Genomic DNA, 9,532 nt, shown 5'->3' with positions numbered 1-9,532 from the left:
GGACTAACTTGCTGTTTTTTACGTGCAACATACACCCTCTCGTCAGCTAGTTATAACTCACGAAAACCAACAACTCAAAACGTGGCGAATGTTTGCATGGAGTAGCAAATGATTGAATATATAATAAACAATAAGTGACGTTACTGTAAAACTCCATAATTATGCGTAATTCCTTACATTTATGTGTTTCTTTCGGTCAGAGACCACACTCGTTATCAAGGGCTGTGTACCCCTTAGCACAGGGGTGGGCAATTATTTTTCCCAAGGGGCCAAATGAAAAGCAGCAAACATTGTGGAGGGCCGGGCCAAAAGTTTGTGCTGTTCATTTGATTTCTACTTTGAAAGCAGTCAATGGCCTTGTTTACACAAGCTGGTAAGAGTATGTCTTATGATTAGGTCATGACAAAGTGAGCTTGTTTTACAAAACATGAATTATTCAGTGAAATCCTCCAAAACAATGTCAAATGTGAAACATGTGTACTCTTTTTCAGTCACATTAACCCCAAAACGGGTTTTGATTTCAACTTTCTAGTAAGTCACCACAGTCTGCCAAGTATCATGAACAAATTGTGCAAACAAAGTAAAAGTGAACACATTTTAGTGTTTTAGTGTTTTGTTCAGTGTGCGAAATCTAGCCTCTGTTGAGCTTGAAGCAGTGCATCAAAGTCAGGTTGAATGTCTGAGGTAGCGATGCCAAGTACGCCTGACAGGTGATCATCAGTGAGTGAGGATCTGCACCTGGATTTGGTCAACTTCATGCCTGAGAATGCATGTTCACATCCTGTATGTAGGTACATCCAAAAAGAACCAACATCTTCTGAGCGTGTTCCTTGTGCTTGGAAAGTTCTTAGTAGAACTCCAGCAGTGATGCTGACTTGATGATGCTCTGCCGGTCTGGATCAGACTGCAAGTCAATGAGCTCCAGCTGCACGTGGCTGGGTGCATTATCCGCAGTGCACGCGAAGGGAGAGGAAATCAGGTGCATCTCATCCTCAGTGTTTTTGAAATCTTCAAATCTCCTTGAAAACTCACCGTGCAGGTCTCGTAACATGGACGAGCACCTGCAGAGGTGACCAGCTGATAGCTTGACTTCTTTTCGGGTTTGCATGTGAGTGAGAGTGTTGTTCTCAGGTTGACCAGAAAGAAACTGCAACTTTCTCATGAAAGCCTTCACAAGGTTATGCATTTCATGAGCAAAAAGGCCTTTGCGTTGCAGTTTAGTGTTCAGTTCATTCATAAGTGCAGCCACATCCACTACAGATGCTAAATCTGCCATCCAGTCCGCACCTGAGAGCTCCGACATGTTTTTGCCTTTCATCTCACAAAACACTTGAATCTCTGCTTTCAGGTCCCAAAATCTTTTTAACGCATCGGCCAGGCTGAGCCATCTGACAGCTGTGTGGTACCTGACGTCACCGTGTTCATCATCACGCTCCTCTAAAAGTGCAACAAAGTGCCCGTGATTGAGCGCTCGTGGCCTGATAAAGGGAACTCTTTCAGTTACAGCATCAACAACATGCTTAAGTTTGAGCACTGACTTGCACAACGCGTGCTGATGCATAAACACCAATTTATGCCCTGCGTGGACTTCTGTCGCTTTATCTTGGATCTGTTTCAAAAGTCTGACATTTTTCCCTGTGAGATTCGGACAACCGTCAGTGGTGACACCTGCCAGTCTGTCCCATTTCAGTCCAAGCTCCTTGAACAGGTCGCTCCCTGTTGTTGCTCCTTTCACTGGTCTCATTGCTGCTAACCTTCAAGTTCCGTGTTATTAAAACCTACAAGTGATTGGGCAGTGTCGCAGCTCTCATCCAAAGCCAAGGAGAAAAAGTCCAAACTTTCCACTCCTCTTTTTGAGTTGAAGTTTGAGATTCTCCACGACGTCCTCTACCTCTCTGCGCGCTCTCTCAGCCTCAGTCAAGTTTCCAGTTTCCGTATTTCTCCGCGTGTTTTGTGTCATAATGCCGACTCAAATCGTACTCCTTCAACACGGCGATCTGCTCACCACAAAGTAAACACACGGGTTTGCCCCTGAATTCAGAAAATAAATATTTTATGGTCCGTATTTTCTTGAAACTTCAGCATTGAGCGTCCACCTTTCTTTTTTTGGCATGTGTGAACATGTTTGAGCGGTGACTTGTTGCTCATCACATGCACTCCCTGAGCTGTTTCACATATTACGTATATGACGTATGCACGTACACTGATATAAATAAACGGGCTTCAAAGTAAAAGCATTGCCCTGTTAGTCCACACATTATGTCAAATTCGGAACTAGGTTTTATTTTCTTAATTCCAAGCAACCTTTCGCGGGCCGGTCTGAGTCGGGCTGCGGGCCGTATTTAAAATTTAATTTAATTTAAAATGCCCTGTTCTGCCTTAGCACTTTGCCTTACCCCTCGGTTTAAGGAGAATTGGGACACCACTTGATTCTTGTGAACGCGCAAAACATAGGGGTACGGGGTAAGACGGGGGCTAAGGGGTAGAATTGGGATTCAGCCTTAGTAGAAAGTTGCTGTGTGAAATTGGCTCTTTTTCCTTGCATGGGGCCCATCTGGGATGTCCAATATGGCGGCGTATATGTCTACAAGGTAGATCATCTCCATGGTAAACACATCTAGTCCATTCCATTTTCTTTGGCTTGTCCGGGTCCGGGTGGTGAGGGCAATGGACTTCTCTGTCTCCGGCCACCGAGTTGTTCCCAGGCCAGGTCTGCCCCGGGGCCTCTTCCTGGCTGGGCGTGCCCAGAACACCTCACCGGGGAGGCGTTCGGGAGGCATCCGGACCAGATGCCTGAGCCACCTCAACTGGCTCCTCTCCATGTGAAGGAGCGGAGTGAGCTCCTCACCCTATCTCTCAGGGTGAGTCCAGCCACCCTACGGAGGAAACTCACTGTCATCTCGTTCTTTCGGTCACCACCCAAAGCTCGCGACCACAGGTGGGTGTGGGAACATAGACCGACCTTCCGCCTTCACCACGACAATCCGGTACAGCGACCGTGTTACTGCAGGCGCTGGGCCGATCTCCCTGTCACGTGTCTCCTTTCTGCTCTGTTCTCCTTGTGCCGTGGGGTGTTCAGGCGCACTCGTAATTGTGTTATAGGCGCTAATTGTTTTTCAATTTTATTCATGTACTCCCTATTGCAGTTGGTGTTCCCCTGGCTCTAGATGAATGTCAAATCACCTCATTATTATTATTATTTTTATTATTATTATTACACACATTTGATTATAACGCCGCACGGTGGTCTAGTGGTTAGCATGTTGGCCACACAGTCACAGTCTGGAGATGGGGAAGACCTGGGTTTGAATCTCTGTCTTCCTGTGTGGAGTTTACATGTTCTCCCCGTGTGTGTGTGGGTTTTCTCCGGGTACTCCGGTTTCCTCCCACATTCCAAAAACATGCATGTTAGCTTCATTGGCGACTCTAAATTGTCCATAGGTATGAATGTGAGTGTTTGTCTGTATGTGCCCTGCCATTGGCTGGCCACCAGTCCAGGGTGTTGCCCAAAGTCAGCTGGGATAGGCTCCAGCATGCCCCGCGACCCTGATGGGAAGCAGCGGTATAGAAAATGGATGGATAGATTTGATTATTACACTCCACAAAAATTGAAAGAGCTTCTGCATGGCGCCTCGAGCAGATCCATAGATACAGTATTCATCTCCACCTAACTGTGAGAAGAACATTTTCAAGAAGAAAGTTGAAATACTTTTAAAATGTTAAAAAGAGAATGTTAAAAACAGCTGTAATTCTATGAGAACTAGAAAAGCACTCTGACCCCCCCCCAAGCACCATAGTTCCCCCCATATTGTGATTGACACCATAAATATGAGATGAATATTACATTTATTGTGTCTACGTATTTAGATTCCTTGACCATGAAAACATCGCAATTGGATTCCCGATGATATCAATATTAAAACAAGATGGCGCCCTCCGTGGCAGACGTCTCTGTTTCACTCTCCCGTTTTTTTTCTATTTTTTTGCTATTTTGTTGTTCATGTTGGACATTCAACGTGCTGCGCTGCATTGCAGCATAGAGACAACTTTTGAACATCGGCGGGGTTCACCATGAGCTTTCGTTCAGCCTCTCGGACTGGCTTTCTTCTGTGTCGGGAGGACGCAGCAGCCTGCGGGCCTGGTGAGCTAAATGCCCAGGAGCGTCCGGGGCGGAGGCGAGGCAGGAGGGGCGGCCTGCGTGCTAGGATAAAGGCTGTAGCGACTGGGCCACCGCTGCCGAGCCTGCTGCTGGCCAGCGTCCGCTCTCTCGAAGACAGGATGGACGAGCTGAGAGCAAGGATTGCAGCTACGGGAGATCGGAGAGTGCTGTGTGTTCGCGGAGGATTTACTGGACTCGGCGGTCCGGTTGGGGACATTTGCCGCTTGCCGGGGAGATCGGACTTCGGCGTCTTGTGGACACAGAGCCTCGGGACTGTTCTCCCCGAATGTTACCAGCATGTAGGCTTTCCCACGAGGGCAAATAGCATCCTGTACCAAGTCTACAGCAACATGAAAGGTGCTTTGAAGGCTCTTCCAAGTCCCCATTTTGAAAAAGCTAATGTCTCTTCTGTTGTTGTTGCTTGATTTATTGTTATTAATGTTTCTTCTGTTCTTATTCATTTTCTTGTGTTTTTCTTTCTTTCTTTCTGCTGGGAGAATGAACAGAACAAGAATTTCATTGCACATCAGAACTACCTGTTCTACTGTGCATATGACAATAAAACTCTTGAATCTTGAATTAGTTGAGTAGTTATTCCCAAAAATGGCATTGTCCATTCAGATTCCACAGTGTGTCGGCTATATGTAACGGTGCTTGTTGCATGTTTATAGCTTCATTTCGTGTCTTCCTATCATGAAAATTCCACAGCTCCCCTATTTGTTCATCTTATATGTTCAGTATCCGCAATGATTCCTTTATCTGGAGCACTTTGATATTTTCTACAACCTGTTGGAAACTTGTCCTGTAGGTTTTTTTCCGAGTGCTCCGAGCATGTTTTGTTTGTTGAGTCATATGCACAAAGGGCAAAAATGATCCTATCTGGCAACGTTAAAGAATCCCTTCAAAAGTTCCGGGATCTAGACGGCGATCCGGATCACCCCCAAAATGTAATCCATTCTTCCGCATCTCGTTTCCCACAATTCCTGAACATTTCATCCAAACCCATTCAGAACTTTTCAAGTTATTTTGAACGCAAACAGATTAACGCCAGCAAAGACATAACTGCCTTGGCGGAGGTAATAAAGTCAAACAATTAACAGAAAAAAAGTTGTATCTTATGGGGAAAAAAGAAGTTTGCAACTTTGCCAAAATAACGACTAAAATAATTTCATTGAAGTATCATAGAGTTGAAATATTACAGATTTTATTATGAACAGAATGATGAAATCATTGATGACATTACGGGAATAAAGTCATCGTATTCAAAGGAGGAACTTTACAAAGATTATTTCAGAAGAACGCTGAAATGTGTGGGGAAAAAAAGCAAAGAGGTAAGCTGATTAGTATGCTTTTTCACCGATGTCACAAAGCTCACGTGCACTTTTTTGTGCGCGTGGCGGACACCAAAGCAACCATCTGTCCAATCCAATCCAATCCACTTTATTTAAAAGCACATTTTATAAACACTGTTTCCAAAGTGCTGCACAGACTAGCAAAACCATAAATAATAAGTAAATAAAGGAATGTAAATGTAAATAATAAATAAAAATTACGACAATAAAAACTAAAAGATCAAATAGAAACAAAGAAACGTACAACAATAAAATATAAAATATTTAAAACAAGAAATCGAAACAATAAAAACCAAAAGTCCAAGAAGTAGGTAAAAAATAAATAAGAAAATTTAATTAAAAAAAATAAAATAAATAGAACCAATAAAAACTTAAAAAATAATAATAAAAGACACAGAGGACCACACGACTCACGCCGAGTTAAAAGCCAGAGAATAAAAGTGGGTTTTAAGACGAGACTTAAAGCTTTCAATTGTGGGGGCCGTTTTTACATGAGGGGGGAGAGTGTTCCACAGCTTTGGGCCGACAACAGAAAAGGCCCGGTCTCCCCTGGTCTTAAGTCTGGTCTTAGGCACCACCAGTTGGAGCTGGCCTTCGGACCTCAAAGTGCGCGCTGGAGTGTAAATTTGGATGAGGTCTGAGATGTACTGAGGGGCCAGCCCATTCAAAGCTTTAAAAACAAACAATAAAATCTTAAAATCAATTCTAAAACGCACAGGCAACCAGTGCAGGGAAGCTAAAATTGGGGTAATATGCTCCCTCTTTTTGGTTGCTGTTAAAAGCCGTGCTGCAGAGTTCTGGACTAACTGGAAGCGAGAGAGTCATTTATGGTTTATTCCAGATTAAAGTGCATTACAGTAGTCCAGATGTGACGAGATAACAGCGTGCATGGCTTGTTCGAAATGTTGCAATGATAAAAATGATTTGACTTTTGATAAAAGCCGAAGATGATAAAAACAAGATTTTACAACGGCATTGATTTGTTTGTTAAGTTTAAAATCACTATCAATGATGACGCCAAGGCTGGTGGCTGTGGGACTGACATGGTTTTTCATGGGACCCAAGTCCAAGTGGGGGTCATTATTATTAAGGATGATAACTTCTGTCTTCCCCTCATTGAGCTTTAAAAAATTTTGAGCCAACCAGACCTTGACGTCACTAAAGCACTCAAGAAGGGGAGTCAGGGGGGCATGGTCATTTCTTGTAATTGGTAAGTAGATCTGGCAGTCATCTGCATAAAAGTGATAGGAGATGCCATGCTTTCTAAAAATTGTGCTAAGTGGGATTAGGTACAGAACAAATAGGATGGGCCCCAGGATTGATCCCTGGGGGACTCCACATTCAAGGGGGGCAGTAGATGAGGTGGAGTCACCAAGTCCCACAGTAAGGCATCTCCCTGACAAGTAAGACCTAAACCAATCAAGGGCAGTCCCCCTGACACCCACACAGTTTTCCAAACGAGATAAAAGAATAGTGTGGTCCACTGTGTCAAAGGCAGCAGTCAGGTCTAAAAGCACTAAAATGGCTGAACCACCATAATCAGTTATTAAAAACAGGTCATTAAAAACCTTTAAAAGTGCAGACTCAGTGCTATGAAAGGCCCTGTAACCTGACTGGAAGGTGTCTAAAATCCCATTTTCATCTAAAAAAGGCTGCATCTGTGCAAGAACACTTCTTTCTAAAATCTTTGAGATAAAAGGTAGTTTAGAAATGGGCTGATAATTTGATAAAATCGAAGGATCAAGACCTGTTTTTTTAAGCAAAGGTTCAACAGCAGCCTTTGGCGTCTGTCGTCTTTGGCGTTCCGAGCCTAAGTGGAATCGCATGTGCGTCATTTTGGGAGTAGAAGACAAAAAAAAACCAGGAGAATGTCGACTGGAGTGAGTCGTGACCCTGGAAATATTCAGATATTACGTCGGCTTGTCGTCAAAGCTCACTTCCGGTCACGTGACGGGTTGGTGGCGTCATGGTTTGAAAAAAACGGCCGTTTCATGTGGATGAGAGGTGAAACCATAAAATACTTTGCCGTTTTGACGTGAAAACGTTTGCGTGTGGACAGCCCCTAGCTGTGTGGTTCATATGCTCACAAAATGTTTGTTGTTTTCAAATCCATCCATCCATGCATTTTCTATGCCGCTTGTCCCCACCAGGGTCATGGGGGTATGCTGGAGCCTATGCCAGCTGGCTTTGGGTGAGAGGCGGGGTACACCTTAGACTGGTCGCCGGCCAATTGCAGTTTTTTTCAAATTCATTTTGCAGAAGGTGTTCTGCCAATTGCGTGTGTGGGTGTGTGCTAATTGTGTGCAGTGTGTCACGTCTTGCAGGAAAAGCGTATCTTTTAATAATAGCTGCTGTGCAGCGGCAGGAAGTTGAGCTCGACAGGTTTGCAGTAGCGTGTCAGGCTTTCACGAACAATGCAACGACAAAACTAAGATGCACGCACCTGAACTAAATAGAAGGAGAACTCAAATTAGCAGCAGCTGCAAGTGATATAGGAAAAAGCAAAACAGCGGACACAAACCAGGCAAAACAGGAAGCACTACCAAAATAAGAGCATTAAACAGGAACTAAGGCATAAAAGCGGAAACAAACTAAACTGTCACGCAGGCTAACTCATGGATCGTGACAGTGTTGTGAAAAAGCCTGCCCTTTTGTCAAAAATGTGATCCTAAAAAATTGTCACGTGAGCTGCGATGTGTCTTAAGGCTCCGCTTTTGGCAATACTGTATATAAAGTGTTTTTATTGGCCCACAACACATTCTAAAAATATTTAACAAAACAACAGCAGCAAAAATGGAAACAACAGCAGTCATTTTACAAGAATAAAGTCAAAATATTCAAAGAAAAAAGTTGTCATATTTGAGGAAGAAGAATGGCATTCTACATGTAGTAGCATAAAGTAGAAACATTCAAGGAATATTAAAGGAGTAAAAACATTTTGAAGACATGTGACCATGATATCAGTGGTTCGCTTATAAAAACCAGCCCCCCACACCCACCCACCCTCACACTCCAACGGCCAACTTTCATCACCGTTAGAGCAACTTAGGTAAAGGGAGAGCTGGGATGTGTGTGTGTGTGTGTGTGTGTGTGTGTGTGTGTGTGTGTTGGGGGCGATTAAGCAGGCACCGTGTAACACGCTTAATGTGTATTTATTTTTCACATCTACTTCAGTCCACCTGGTGGGGAAGGGTAGCTTTGTCAATCAGTGGGATATGTGCTGTTGGAGATGCATGGAACACAGTGAGATGTGATCTGTGCTTCAGCTGTCACAGCTCGTGGAAAACTACTTTCTCTGTCAATGTGTTGTATGTGTGTAGTAGACTCCAGCATCACGGAGCCCTCCTGGTCGGTGGTGGGCACGTGACATGAATTCAACTGCCAACAGCCTGGGTGTGTTAAGTGTGATGATGTAAATGCTCGTTTATTTCACCTTCATTCGTTGCTGGCCATACTTTGCCAGACTTATTTCCATATTCACGTATCCAGTGTCGATCTTGTTGATAACCGCACAGTGACGCAGGTGACACGTGCATGGTTATATAGAGTGTATAAATATCATGGCTGTAAATGATGTTTTATGATGAAAGAATCTGTCATCACAGGCTAAGTAACAAGACTGCCGGGCGAGCGGACGCCGGAAGAAGGCGCGTAGGAGCAGCGAAGAGCTCAGAGCCGGCTGGTCAGGTGTGATATTGCTTACGTTTGCTCTGTGGCGCCATCTAGTGGTCAAGAGAATTGGAATCATGGCAATGGGATTCAGAAAATGTTACTGAGAACAAAGTGAACTTTTAAAATGCATTTCGATTTAGAAAGAAGTTTTTCCACAGTGATCGGCTTCAGGCACTTTACTTTTTTTTTTTCAAGTATTTCACCAGCGTTTAAAAACAACCTTTCACAGGGCACAGATGAAGCTGTGGGGGGGGGCGTAGCAAACAGGACACGTGTAATAAACTGCTTAAGCCAGGAAAACGGGCACCCATCACAAAAACCGACAGGGGCGGATCTAGCTTTTTTGAAA

Source organism: Dunckerocampus dactyliophorus, chromosome 6 (genome assembly GCF_027744805.1).
Source record: "Dunckerocampus dactyliophorus isolate RoL2022-P2 chromosome 6, RoL_Ddac_1.1, whole genome shotgun sequence".
In the NCBI taxonomy this organism is placed as follows: Eukaryota; Metazoa; Chordata; class Actinopteri; order Syngnathiformes; family Syngnathidae; genus Dunckerocampus; species Dunckerocampus dactyliophorus.
Note: the sequence above shows the minus strand (reverse complement) of the source record.